The sequence below is a fragment of the Lepisosteus oculatus genome, chromosome 14, assembly GCF_040954835.1.
Source record: "Lepisosteus oculatus isolate fLepOcu1 chromosome 14, fLepOcu1.hap2, whole genome shotgun sequence".
Lineage (NCBI taxonomy): Eukaryota > Metazoa > Chordata > Actinopteri > Semionotiformes > Lepisosteidae > Lepisosteus > Lepisosteus oculatus.
Window position 1 is genome coordinate 52,421,482 of NC_090709.1, and position 14,990 is coordinate 52,436,471.

Consider the following 14,990-nt stretch of genomic DNA (forward strand, 5'->3'; position numbering starts at 1 on the left):
TGAGGATTTTGAAGTTGACAGGAAGCCAGTGCAAGGACTCCAGGACAGGAGTGATGTGATCACAGTCCAGTGCTAATTTATTTCTTGTGGCTGGTGGTTCATTTTCAACTGTGGACTCTTAAGAAGTTCTTTATTTGACTTGATCAACACTAATCCCTAGAGGATTTTGAAAGGTTGAATTAAAATGATACATGACTGTGGTAGGGCTTGAACCCACAACCTCAGAATTAGTTCATTCTAACAAGGCTTAGAAATCCAATGCACTCTCCATTGCACCACAAAGCCAACCGATACATAGCTATACAAAACAGCTACAGAGAGCTGTAACTCATGCTTCTCCTGTTGTCTTTAAATTAAGCTCCATAAATATTGACAATGAGTGGCCTGTTGTCTACGAATAGATACCGGTGGGATTCACACCCAGGGTCTCCTGGGTTTTAGTGAGGCTTCTTAACCAGCTAAGCCACGGTGCCAAACCTGCTAAATGTTATCCACAACTTCAAACACCTGTGAGAAACGGGCAACTGCAGTGTTACGCCTGCTGGCTCAACAGATAATCCTTTTCGAAGTTTAAGGAGAGGATTTCTTTGTCAATTCAATTAAACGTTTCAGAAATGCTGAACGATTGATGTGTTTCACACGCAGCGCGGGCTCTCCTTTGCTTACAAATATTATTTTTCAATTTACTCAACTACGATTTTTGCTGAGCATTTTGTTTGATTGCTTCCTATTGTATACTGCACTGATTTCTGTATTGTTCAATTTCCCTGTTGATTTTAATTTTTTGTTTTCTAAGACAATCAGACCAGCTGTTCTGACCTGTACTGCAGGTAACACCCCATGAGAAACATCATGAGCATCTGTAAAAGCTCTCTACCTGCCCACTCCCCACACCGACGTGTGTGAGCAGGGATTTAAAGGGACATTCTTAAGTGTAGAAATATTTTATCGTTACATACTTTTTCTGTGCAGTTAGTTCTCCTTCAACTCCGCCCAACAACAGAGGTCGTTTTTAATACAGGAGTAAAGGCACATTGCACATCTGCAAAACATCACGTACAGGTTTAGGGAGAGCCACATCAGTGATTGGAAGGTAGGAAGTTTCGGGTCACTTTTTTATTATAGATTCAAGCAGCCCTGAATAACTTTTCAAGAAACATTTCAGAATCCCAGTCACGTCCAGTATGATTGCTACACAGGTCTACAGTATACAATCAGAATACTGTTTGTGCGTTATATAAAACACACTGCCCAAAGCATTTCTAAAACTGGAATTAGACCTTTTGGAATGGGCCTCCTTTATAAATAAAATAAAAGGTCTGAAGCCTGCTCCAAAGAAGCACTATATTCAAAGCTGACAAAGAAGTGATAGGAAACATCTCGGAAAATGAAGGTGAGCACTTTATACACAAAGTAAGTGTTTTTGTAACTCTAGGACGTTTTGTGAAAATGTTTGATGTGCAGAAGGGCTATCCGTCCAGGAACAGCATGTTACATAGTGTCTATGTTTTGGGGTGACAACATTATTACGACCTTATTTGCTCAGTTGGACCAATGCCTTGAAGTAGTTTATCCTTATACTTACAATTGTTATATAACTAGGATTGTAGTTATAGAAGTTTGTACTTTCTGTTGGTTTTACAATGATTTCTTAACAATTCAGAACGTAGCGCAATTGGTCAGGTTGGGGTGCTTTTAAAGCGGAGTTATGCCGAGGTTGTGAGTTCAATCATCACGTGGAGTAGTTTCTGTTTTCAGCTACAGAAACTCGCTGTTGAATTTAAGTCCGTTCTTGTGTTGCTTTTTCCGCTCGATGGAGCTGTGTTAATGCAGGCACACCTGCTTCCACGTCAAGTTATTTTACTGTTGCTCACAAACCAACACACTGCAGACACCTCTGATATTGTCAATGCTTGTGGGCCACATGTTCCTGCTGTCAGCCTACCATGTTCATGCACATCTAGAAATATTACTGTTACAGTATAGGAGTGAACAAACAAAATGAAAGCACACCAAGTTTAAAAAGGTCAAAATGTGTCAAAGCCCTTCCTCAACGAGGATGGGGTTCAAACCTACTTGTGCAGAGTATAATGTATTAAGAAGTTATTGCTTTAACCACTAGGCCACCTCCATACACACTTTAGCCCCTTCCGGACATGAGTTGGCTCTTTCCCCATGCTCGAGGGTAATTTTCCTCTTCCACCTACAATTTCAACATTTACCTTGGGAGATGTCAAACCACAGAGCCTGTGCTGCGCTTCAGTGCCGGCTGTAGTGGACACCCCGTTGAACATAAAAAGCAAATTGAGCTCCTTGGACATAAGCCATTTCTCGTCACTTTGCTCAGCAAGCAGGCTCAGCGCACACTGAATGCAGGTGTCTCAGAGCAATTGAGATGTGTCCAAGTGGCTGTAAAAGGGATATTTGATGCCAGTGCCATGGCTTAGTTCTCCGACAGTAGGCGTAGCGGCGCGCCGGTTGGAGTATTCTTGGTCGCATTTAATGGCAACGTCATGGCAACATCAGCTCAAACCACCAAATGGAAACGGGCGTGCCGACAAGCTGACCCTGCTGATGCGGGATTAACACTATGATAAGAGAATGCTGTGGCTTAGTTGGTTAAAGCGCCTGCCTAGTAAACAGGAGATCCTGGGGTTGAGTCCCAGTGGTGCCTGTCTTGCCACACAGTTTATCATTATGGACAGCAACATGCTTCTACATTAAATTTAATGGAAGTGTTCATTTAATTTTTGGAACAACTTGTTTTTAAAAAAATCCATACAAATTGCAAAAGATAAAATACTCATCTGTTTTGTCAGTGCAGAGGAATTACTGCCAGCTGGCAAGGAAACGAGAAAGATTTTTTTGTCTTTAGCCAAAAACCTGTGAATGTAGAAGAAAGGTGATGTGCGTTAGTTTCTATGGCACAGTCAGTCAGCGTATCCTTCAGTTAAACATAACGTTGGTAAATCAAAAGTCCCAAAGACGCATTTCAAATTAATCCGACCTCAACACCGTCTCCCCTAAATGTGATGGGGTTTCTTTGGATGTCCTTAAGCATCCTGATAGTTGCAGAGATTTCAAACTTTTGGCACAAGTCAAACTACAAGAAGTTAATAGTTGAGCGCCTAAGTCAATATCACGGGAATGTGACTATGTAAACTTAAATAGTATTCAAAATATTGCAATTTTGTTGTAGTTTAAAAAGATATTTTAGCTAGGGATCCTCAAATGATGAGGGTAGAAAAGAGAACTATTCGACACCATCAGGAGTGCTTAACGTGATACAAGTGTTTTTTAATCACAAAGTGAAAATAGTAAATTTGTCTTTCACTTAGGCGTTCATTAAAAGCTCATTAAACAATGAAGGAGAGGCTCGTGTTCCGAATTCTCTGCGTGTCTCATTGTCTTGCTTTGATTTTTAAAATGTACACTGTTGGCTATTCACTCTTCCTAACACAATTAAAGAGCCGAGTTTAGTTCAGAGGTAAAGCATCTCATGCATCGTTTTCTATCACCAGCATCTCCACTCTGGATTTCTTTTTAAGCGCCATATCTTTTCTGTGATTTCTTTCGTTTGAATTCCCTCATTCCCAATTTCAGCGCGACACATAAACTCGTTTGTCTGTTTTAAAGAGATGCAATTTTTAAAACAGACAAAATTAAAGACTGTTTAACTAAATACACATAGAAAGCGTGCACCTAATTGAGAAAATTTGGACTGGGGCGATTTATTATTGTAGCGGCGCAAGCTCATAGTGGTGCACTTGAGGAATGCGGTACAAGGGCCAGTGGTGCATTGGATAACGAATCTGATTACGGATCAGGAGACTGTAGGATCGTAATGCTCTTAAACCCAATACCATAACCGTAGTGTGTTCAGTCCTACACAACCTTTCTATCGACTGAATAAGCCTCCTGTTCCATCTCCATCTTCTTCCCACACATTCCGGCTATTTCAGCACCGTTATTGTTGGACCACAGTCACAGATACGTAAGGGACACTATTCTGAAGAACCGTCTTAAATAAATAACGTTGCAAAAGGTAACAATAAGGGTTTCTTAATGTAACCTTACATTTGGCCGTACAATACAATTTTCTGTACCCTCAAAAAACTAAAAAAAAAATATTACTGCTTTCTCCTGAGAAACACAAGTTTAGTGTCAAATCACAATAAATAATACAACAAATATACTAAATTAACACCCAGATATGACAACACACAGCTATGACAGTACACATTGAAGACTTAAAAGCCCTTTAAATTTTTATTTCCTTAATTTCCATTCTCTTCCCTCCCCAGGATAACTGAAAACTAACTATAATAAAGACTGTATATGCATTACTTGTAATACAGCTACTAATAAAGATATACATGGAAGTTAATTATTAATAAATAACACTTTTATTAATAAATACGTGTAATGATAACATTCATTGTGAATATTTGTGGTGTCTGGAAAGCAATTTTAGTTAAATATAATAATAATTTTCAAGCAAGTGGTGCATAACCTTGTTACTTAATGAGTGCATTATTTCCATTACATTCAAAACAGTTCTAATGTGATCAATTGTTCTGCTTAGTCCGCTACTGAGTTGCTTAAAACCTATGAAGAGGTGGTTTAAGCTAGACTCCTAATGCAGTAACATCTAACGGGCAGCAGCTGTTATTTTAGGTTTGTTGCAATTGAGAACAGGTTTAGTACAGAGTTGCTGACAAATTTCAGCGGAGTTTATTGAATATAAGTTTATTGCAATTGACCCATTGTAGCTACCAATCAGCAGCAAGGAAAAACAAACTTCACTTGTGCCTGTCAAAAAAAAGGAAACAGAGTAGTAGTTTATGTGGTAATTTCAGGTACTGTACAATGTAAGAACTAATGTTAACTACTCCCATAGTAATGCGTGGGGTCCTATCAATAGAAAAAAACAATTGTTGTAACCCGAAAATACAACAAACACAAAACAAGAAGTCTTCCAGGAACCTAGGTAAATCCCGGTAGTTGTCTAACAACTACGAAAAAAAAAACCAAAAGCAACAACATCAAAAGAAAAAGAACATTAAAAACAAATCTGGGGAACAACAAAAACACAGAGTCTAATGCGAGAGCTTTTTCAAGTCTTCAGTGCTACTCTCGTCTCAGTAGACCTCTCTCATATATTTGTGTACAGGTCAGCTGGAGATACACAGCTGATGGTAATTTAAGTAGGGAGCTGCGTCAGCATGCATGGGCTTCAAAGGAAAAAGTCAAGGTTTATTCCATGCTGAAAAGAGAAGGAAACACAATGTTTCAGCTGCGGAGCCTTATTTGATTGTGACTCGAAGTAAACCTTTACTTCTTCGTTTGATGTTAATTTATCTTCATCAGATACCTGATAGTATCTAAACTTAACAGTTGCTTTCAGTAGCTAAAGACACTAGGTGAGGCTTGACCTCACAACCTCGGCATGACTCCGCTGTCTACTACTGTATAAGTACCGCACGCTGACCGATTGCGCCACTGGAACTGTGCAACGTATGCAGAAACACAGGGTGAAACCGTTTTCGGTTGTGGATCTATCTATACATGGGGAACACTAAAATAGCAAGGAAAATACAAGAAAAGAAACTGAAAGAATTGTGCTAACAGCAAAGGGGGACGGAGGGAGGTGGTCGGACAAGTAAATCAGCCTGGCAGATTATTTGTATCGACATTTTTTGAGTCAATCAGCAAACAGATTTCTCTTCATGTGCCTTAAACTGTGCAGTTTGTATCTTCGTTGTAGATAGGTTTCTTCAGAAGTCCAGTAAACTGACAATAATGGAGAACTAGCTGACGCACCCCGTCGTGAAGACCCTCTGTAAGGTGATTACACGTTTCATTTTCAAGTCGCCTCCTTTACACGCAATTGCAGCCCGGACACTGAGAGAAAGCAGGAGATATGGCTTCATTTTCAATGTGAAAGCGCAGTACAGGCTCGATGGCTTCACATCTCCCATCAATCAAATAAAATTGCAGTAAAGCGATCTAAATATGACTCTGAAGTACTGGGAAAGATGATTATTTTGAGCGTGCCTCCCAGGGTCTGCTACGAGGCTGAAGTTACAGTAGCTTCTAATTCACCAGCTTCTTATGCGTGTTTTTCGTACCACCTTAAATGGTGCTGCTGTGATGTTATGTCACCTTTCGCCTGTAGATGGCTCTCTTCAGTCAGGAACAAGTAATAGGTTTATTCCATGCTGAAAAAAAGAAGAAAGAGAACACAACGTTTCGGCCGTGGAGCCTTCTTCAGGTGTGAGAGAGACAGGGCAGTAGGCAAAGGTAAAGTAGCGGGAGAACAAAGGTTGAGAGGGAGGAGGAGTGAGAGGCGGGAGCAGGGGACAGAAAGAGAGGCCAATCAAGAGGTGTGAAGTCAGAATGGGTGCAGAGAGGTGTGAAATGAAACTTCCAATGAATGGAGAAAATTTAAAAGAACAGTAATCTGTCGTTAAGGGAAGGGAGAATGTGTGATCCTAGCTGCAGAATAATTTTAGTTTCGGTGGTCTTTCTGATGTATGAGTTCAGAAAACCGTCTTTGAGAACACAGACGGAGAGATTAGAGTGGTCGTGGCCGTCAGAGGTGAAATGAGAAACAATGGGCTTGGAGAGATCTTTAATCTTCACAGCCCTGACGTGTTCTCTGAAGCGGTCTCCGAGTCTCCTTCCTGTTTCCCCAATGTAGATGGCTGGGCATTTACTGCAAGAGATACAGTAAATAAGGTTGCTGGAGGTACAAGATGCTGTCTGGGTGATCCGGAATTGTCCTGAGGGGCCTTGAATGAGTGTGGTGGTGGCTGTGTACTTGCAGGTGATACAGCGAGCTCTTTTGCAAGGGAAAGTGCCTGGTGTGGATGGTTGCTGAGGGCGGTCAAGGGAGCTGTGGACAAGGAGGTTACGCAGATTAGGTGGTCGGCGATATGAGATGATAGGGCGATCAGAAAAGAGGGCCCCAATGGATCGATCATCCTGTAGGATGGAAAAGTTCTGGTTAATGGTCCTGGGGATAGGAAGTGTGTTAGGGTGGTAAGGAAGCACCAAAGGAATGCGGTTGTTACGGCGGGAGTTCCTGATCGGGTTGATGGTCCGGGGGGTGTTTTTGGCTCGGGCAAGGGCCCTGTCAATCACACTGCTGGGGTATCCTCTGTTGATAAAAAATGAGTACATTTCGAGGGCTTGGTTTTCGAAGTCGATGTCGTCGCTGCATAATCGTCGTAACCTAAGGAACTGTGAAAAAGGAAGAGAGTTTTTAGTGTGGTTGGGGTGAAATGAGCTGTACAGGAGGTAGCTGTGTGAATCCGTGGGTTTGTAATAAACTGAAGTGGACAGTCGGGGGTAGTTGATAGACAAGTGGATGTCTAGAAACGGAAGAGTGGTGGAAGAAATGTTAACCGTATATTTGAGGGACAGGTGGAAGTTGGTGAAATGGTGCAGGAAGAATTCAAGCTGATCGTTGAAGCATGTGGCGGCACCGACGCAGTCATCAATATATCGTTTGTAGAGGTCAGGGACATAGCCAGTGTAGGAAGTGAAGAAGCGTTCTTCTACCCAGCCGACAAAAATGTTGGCATAGCTGGGTCCCATTCTGGTGCCCATGGCAACTCCACTGACCTGTTGGTAAAAAAGATTATTGAAAGAGAATGCGTTCAGTGTGAGGACCAATTCTGCAAGGCGTACCAGGGTGTGGGTGGGTGGATCAAGCACTGTGCGTTTGTCCAGCGTGTGCTTGAGGGCTGTAAGGCCGTCATTATGGGGAATGACGGTGTACAGAGATGTGATGTCCATGGTAAAAATGTGGCATTCGGTACCCTGAAATTGGAAATCATTGAAAAGTTGGAGCGCGTGGTTGGTGTCTTTGATGTATGAGGGAAGATCTTCAACCAGCGGTCTCATGAGGCTGTCGAGAAAGGCTGAGATGTAAGTAGTTGGACAGTTACATGCTGATACGATGGGGCGTCCAGGGGTGTCCGGTTTGTGGATTTTGGGGAGGAGGTAAAATTGAGATACCTGTGGGTGTTCCATGATGAGCCGGTTCGCCTCCTGGGGGAGCTCATTGCTGCTGATAAGAAGGGAAATGGTGGATACCACTTCCTTTTGGTAGTCAGTGGTAGGGTCCTGTTGGAGAGGGAGGTAGGCAGAAGTGTCAGTTAGTTGTCTAGAGGCTTCAAAGATATATAGATCTTTACGCCACACCACAACAGCACCTCCTTTGTCCGCTGGTTTGTCTCTCTTCGTCTCTCTTCAATCAGTACTAATCCGGCTGGAATACTGTAGACATCTTCACTGAAAGGGAATATCCAAATAGCGACTGTCCAAATTATATTTTTGTATGGAATATATTTCAGAAAATCGCAAACCAATTTTAAAAACTCACCACAACACGGACTTACACTGGGAAAAGGTGATTGCACTTTCTGCTTATTGCTACGGCCTTCCCCCCGATTATGAAAATGTCTCACAGTTCTAACACCGACGTGTGAAAGACAATGTAACAGACTATCAAAATCCTGAAGTACAAGACATTTTAATGCACCAGTTTTTTAAATATGACGCTCTGATCCTGGCATGTCAGAATACATTTTGAAAAAGTATGGCACGAATTGCACGAATTGCAATGGCACAAATTGTTGAGAATACCACTGACCTTGCCGATATCTGCAGGGGATACGAGTGTTTTGCACATGTTGAACTACGACACGTCAAAATTGAGCTCCTTAGTCAATTTCACCGGGAATGTCCAATAATGACGAACATCAGTAGCTTCAAGGAAACTTAGACTCGCACATGGAGTTTTATCTTCGAATGGAGGTTGGGAGAATTCATTTATACTCTCGTTGCTCATTAGCTAAACTATTTAAAAAATATATGACACAGATTTGTTCGAGAAAATTGTAATTGCCTTAAAGAGAGTCTTCTTGAAGATGTGCACCAGCTAGCTCTCCACTATCAATTGACAGGACTTGAGAAGAAACTGTTCTCATACAACCAACATACAAATTACACATCTTAAGGAACATGAAGAGAAATCCGTGTACTAAATAACATAAAACTGTCGCTGCAAATTATCACCAAGCTGTTTTATGTGTCTGACCACCTCTTTCCTACTTTGCAGCAAGCACAAAGCTTTCTGTTTCTTCATCGCTATTTTACTGTCTCTTTCCCCCATGTGGAGATGGACCCACAGCCGAAACTTTAGGTCAGTTCCTGTTACTCTGTCTGATTGAAAGAGCTGTATTAAAGGCACTCCCATCTCTGCAGGAAAGTTATTGCTGCTCTCAACACAATATACTGCAACCAAATATAGCGATACTGTCACTGCCTGTGGGCCACGTGTTCCTGCTGTCAGTCTATTATGTCATGTTCATCCACACCCAGAAACATTACTGCTGTAGCACAAGAGTTATATAGGCGCAGTCCATAGAGCAAGAATCTCTTAATCTCAGAACTGTGGGTTCAGCCCCCACATTGGGTCCCTCTGTGTCAATTTCATCCCCCCAATCCTCCTAACATGACCTGATGGCGTAACAGTGATACCCAGTACCCAGCGTAATTCAGCTTTCTTTCCACTTGATTCAGATTTTGATCTGAAATCATCGGCCGAACAAGAGTTTGTCTAAATCGAGGGAGATCTGCTCACAAGCAAGTATTAAACACTTCAGCATTTACTGTTCGAATACCACACTTTGTCAAAACACTGCCGCTTCTTAAGCTAATAAGTAACGATTTTTGAGCACGCATTGTATTGTTAATGCTTATATTAAAGAAGCATAAATTCACATAATGGAATTTGGACTGAACATAGTAGTCCAGCCCCTTTACAACATTAAATACCCTCTGATTAAAGCTTAAAACTACAGTAGCAGGAGTAATAATAATGGCAACAACATGTTTGGAGTTCGGCATTTCATTTATTCTGCGGAAACATCGTATCGGAATGAACTGCCCGAGATAAAAGAGTAATTGCGGCTTCAGATCGTTTTTACAGAGCATTGCGTTGTTCTGTTCATGCTGACTCCACGCTTTAAATTTGTCGTTTACTGCAAGCGTTGCTTTTCCAGGTTTTTCTGAAATTCCTCGCATTTGAGCCAGCACTAAAATATTTCATTCCCATCGCTGAATACATCGTGGAAACGGTATTTGGAACGGAATGCTGTCACCCATGAAACCTCTTTGTTATTCGGTTCTGAAGTTTGAAAATGAAAATAAAACGGGGGTCACCTCATAGGCTTGAAAGAAGTCCAAGCAGCATAAAAACCCGCGAATTCTCACAAAGGCTGCACCTTTCTTCTGCTGCTGTTATAAATAAGCCTTAAACATTTGAATGCGTACCTTACTGCTGCTAATCACATTCACGTGCTTACGAAGCTTTTTTCTGTCCGTTATGTTTTTGCTAAGCAGTTTCTCAGTTTTCCTCGTACTGTGATTGTCAGCGAGCACAACAAGACTGAAACAGTGTAAAGGCAGGTAAAAAAGACAGGGTAAAACGCCTGACTGTCGGGAGTGGGATTTGAACCCATGCCTCTATTCGGAGAGCGAAACACAAAGCTTATAAGAAATTGTGAATTTGCTGTTTTAAACTGCTCGACTATCCTGAAAAAATGGATGCTGATTGCACCAGTCGCATGCGATTTTCCGTAACTTTAGGGCGATAGATACGACTGGACGAACACAATTTGTGGCGTTTAGCATGACATGGAAAACGGTACCGGAGCATTCGGGTTCGGACTACCAGACTCGAAAATAATTTTACCCCCGCACTATCAAACTATTAAACTCCCAGCCTCTCTCACTCTCTCCTCACCTCTCACCTATGATCTGAACCTCACAGTGCCTTCTTTCTTACCAAAAACCCAAACACACATTGAAAATCTATCTCTACCATACATGTCAAAAACTCACTCCCCATCATTTCTATCCCTTTATTTCATTCTTTTGATGCATGTTTTTGCACATAACCTGTTACATTTTTGTTGTTTTGCACACTGCCTGTTGTTGTTTTTTGCACATCGGCTGTTGTCTCTGTCTTTCTTTTGTTATAAAATTGTATTGTTGTTGTGTTTTTTTCTTTGTACTACTTATGTCCGAGAGCTAGCTAAATAGCATTTCGTTATACCATATACCTGTGTATGAGTATAATGACAATAAACTTGAACTTGAACTTGACATAGTCTTGCAGGCAGTATATTATTTTATCGTTTACTCGTATAAAAAAGCATGGTCTTCTCGTTCCTAAGTCAGATTTTTAGTGCTTTCGAACGTTACTTCCAACCTGGACTGACAGCTCACCCGATCTGTTTGTGATTAGACCATGGAGTCGGGGGCTGTACCAAGCGCACGTTCCTTCCCAATGCTAAGGCGATCATTCGGAAGATGGGTGTGTAGAGAGATAAGCTTTGTCGACTAAAAAACAAGGCAGGATATGCAAGAATACTAATCAATGGCGACAGTTATGTTCTCTTACTATTGAGATCCCTACATTGCGAGTTTTTTTAAGACTTTGAAACTGAAGGAAAGCGGTGACAAATGAAACAGGCACGGGTGGGGCTTGAACCCACGCTCTTCGGTTTACGAGACCGACGCCTTACCACTTGGCCAAATGTAAACTGGAGGCAGCAACAACAATAAAAGGGATACTTGTCCTTAAACTCGGACGTGATGTTCTGCAGACGTGTGCACAATGTCCTGTTTTCTTGCAGTATAGACATTTTCCTGTTCACGCTCCGCATTCATCTGCTTTGTGCGTTGTTAGTCCGCACCTGTAACATGTAATGTCAGCAGTCCCCTGTTTTTCTATTTCTCTAGCATGACTGCGTCCTACTGCTCGGCTTTTTTTTTTTTTGCTCGGCTCACAAAAGCATCAACAGATTCGTCCTGAGACTAAGTTCTCTGCCTAAATTTATGCCGTTCCAAAACCACATTTCTCCGCGGTGTAAAGGAAGCGTTTAAGGCAGCTACAGTCTTTTTCTCCAGGGAGGTTGGCGAAAATCCGCTGCACGGAAGCCCCGATACAGTGCAGTAATGTAGCCCGTCTCACGGCATCCTGAGCTTCTGTCTATCCACTGGCTATTTAATAAACTCTGTACGACTCCATCCATATCTTGTATTCCGTATACAAATCCGGAGCTGCGAGGTTCAGAAGAAGCGGTGGAAAAAGCTGGGCATAAGCAAAGCTTCTCGGCGCGGCTGCCATATCTTCCATGGCGCAAGCAAAACGAAAAGTCCTAAAATTCAGAAGTTCGTTTCTACCAGCAAGAGAACTAAAATCTGCAGTGTTCTGCTCGCTTTGAGTCCGTCAACCACTCATCTCTCGTCGCTATAAATGTTGTGTATTTTAATAAAGAGACGTTTTTATATTATTTTAACTATGTTGTTAACTACACAGATCACGCCCATATTCTACCGCAGTAACTAGCCCGAAACGTAGTACATAGTACACACTTTTTAAGTGAAGTCAGGTTGTTAAAAAATTAAACCAGCGCCCTGTCACAGAAACAAACCCCGGTCTCCCGCGCAACAAGCGGGGGTACTCAACACTATACTAACGAGGAGCGCTTGTCTGCAGCTGAGCGTCAGCTCTGTTTACTGTCAGCAATCATTTCCTCATTTCCAAAGACTTTTTCACCTGCTCTCAGCTTTTAAAGACGGTCATAAACGCTCAAAAAGTAATTCATGTCAGTTTGAAGTCTGTTTCTGTTGTCTCAGCTCTTGATAAAGAAAAGCCGTGCGTAGGGGACTCCCTCTCTGAAGAAGTTTGCCGTCACCCTGCGAGGGAGAAGAGCCATCAATCACCGAGGCAACTACTGAGACGGTTAACATTAAACACGTGAAATGCGAGATGTTGTGATTTTTTTCCCGCTTAAGGCTTCTATCGTTTCTACTCTAACGAGAAAGACCTCTTTAATAGAAGTGAGATTTTAACAAACGTCTCCAGGGTTAACTGCGATCTGAACGCAACGCCTTAGACCACCAGCCATCTTGCCTGTGGTACTTATAATGAAGTATATATTTTATTTCTTTCTACTCGTTGATAAGAAAAAAAGTGAAATCATGTAATTAGGGATATGTCTTTTTTTTCCATGGGGAAAACTAGCCCGAGCAAATGTAAAATTTAGAGCAGCGCTCTAAAATGATCAGAACCCGAAAGCGCTTCTTATGCGGATCAGTATATTCCGATACCACTGGTTCTGCAGAAGAAATAAGAAAAGCCGAACTCAAAGCAGAAATGTGTTGCCATTACGGGTACTCTGTCTGCAGCTGCTTTGAGATCTACTCACACCGTGTTGCCATTAAGGCTACCTAGTTAAAAAAAAAAACTTATCGTCACCTTTTTGAACGTGATTATTAGACACCCATTAAATCTCAACCGAGGTTTCTTGAGAGATCGTTCAGCGAGCGAGTAATAAAAAAACTACTTCGCTTCCAACCTCTGCTGTCACTGTAAACTCGGACGTGATGATGTGCAGTGTGCCTTTCCTCTTGTCGTATTCAAGAGTACTCACTGTGTGAGCTGTACTCTACTGTGATTTAATTTAGATGATTACGTGGAGTAGAGTGACAAGATCTACTTGAACATTTTCGGTTTGTGAAATGAAACACTAAATACACTACTGTAAATACAAGTAATGGACATTTAAAATACCACAGTACAGCTAGAAGAGTGAAAGATAAAAGACTATTTAGAATGACATTCACAATAGACTAAAGAACAGCACAACCGCCCGAACAGGGACTTGAACCCTGGGCCCTCAGATTAAAAGTCTGATGCTCTACCGACTGAGCTATCCGGGCTCTGAAAGAAGATCGACACTGTCGGGATCCTCGCAAGTCACGTGTCTCTTGTGCCGAAGAGCAGTCATACCTGACCCGTCTGGAATGACCACTGACAGACTTTATCCAGAAGCGACGGCACCACTCCCAGTAGAATGAGTGAGAAATACAGCATGACATGGGTAGTTAAGGGGCTCCCACAATCCATCTTTCCTCACATTACTTTTTTTTCAATAGCATTTTGACCTTTTTTCACATTCAGATGTTTTTCTCATTTAATAAAATCTTTTAATCAACAACATTAAAAAGAAAACAAATGGAATGTTTTTTGGAACAATGATTAAAAAAAATATTTCAATGCCTTGATTGTATATGTGTGCACATCCTTTATAAAGGGAGTTGCAACAGTGCTGAAATTTAAAGAGCATTTCTGTAGAGAAAACAGCCTTGATGTTTAGCTTAGGGAGCCTGTCTTTTCGAAATTCTATTTCTTAACACCTTGCACAGCCTCCCGACAGACTAACAAATATTTTTTGGAGAAATTGGCTCACACACCGGAAGACACTAACGTTTATTTACGTGAGAGTATGTGAATAACACTTTAACCGAAAAAGTTTGTAATTGTGATTTTGTTAAAATTCAATAAATCGTCTATCAACAGTTAGAATTTATTAAGAAATTGTTTTATTTCATAAACTATAAGACAATTCAGAGAGTTTATAGGTCATATCCGTCGCTTATGTTCTTTTAACTCTGGAGTTCAGGATCCAAACCCAGCTGCGGACGATTGTGTTTCTTGAATCTCTTGTAATCATCAAAAGTCGATGTGTAGTCCTTCAGTACTTTCTCGAGTTGTGCCATGGATATTTTATACGATTAATACTTGTCATGCTCTTTTGCATTTTCATTAACAAACGGAAAAAGTTTAAAGTGTGTTTATGGCTGTGCTTCACATCTACACGAGAGCAGTACAGGACACGCAGTGAGGAGTTCGTGAAGCTTTCAGTTTAGTGCGGAGTTCAGAAGGAGGATTCGCTCGCTGAATAATCTCTCAGGAAATCCCGGGTGAGATTCAACAGGTGTTTTCTGCAACAGCCACGACAAGTGTGAAGCAATCTCTGGATTTCCTGAAATTTAGGATTTAACAGAACTAAATGAGGTACATTTAGAACAGCAGCGCAACCCTGCAGCACGTCGAGTTTAAT

The 14,990-nt window shown here is 41.5% G+C and overlaps 1 non-coding gene across 1 annotated transcript; it reads right to left on the reverse strand.

Moving 5' to 3' along the window:
• Nucleotides 1–13,733: 13,733 nt before the first annotated feature.
• Nucleotides 13,734–13,806, reverse strand: trnak-uuu (transfer RNA lysine (anticodon UUU)). The gene has a single exon. It is a non-coding gene; the product is annotated as a tRNA-Lys (tRNA).
• Between the last annotated feature and the right edge of the window lie 1,184 nt (nucleotides 13,807–14,990).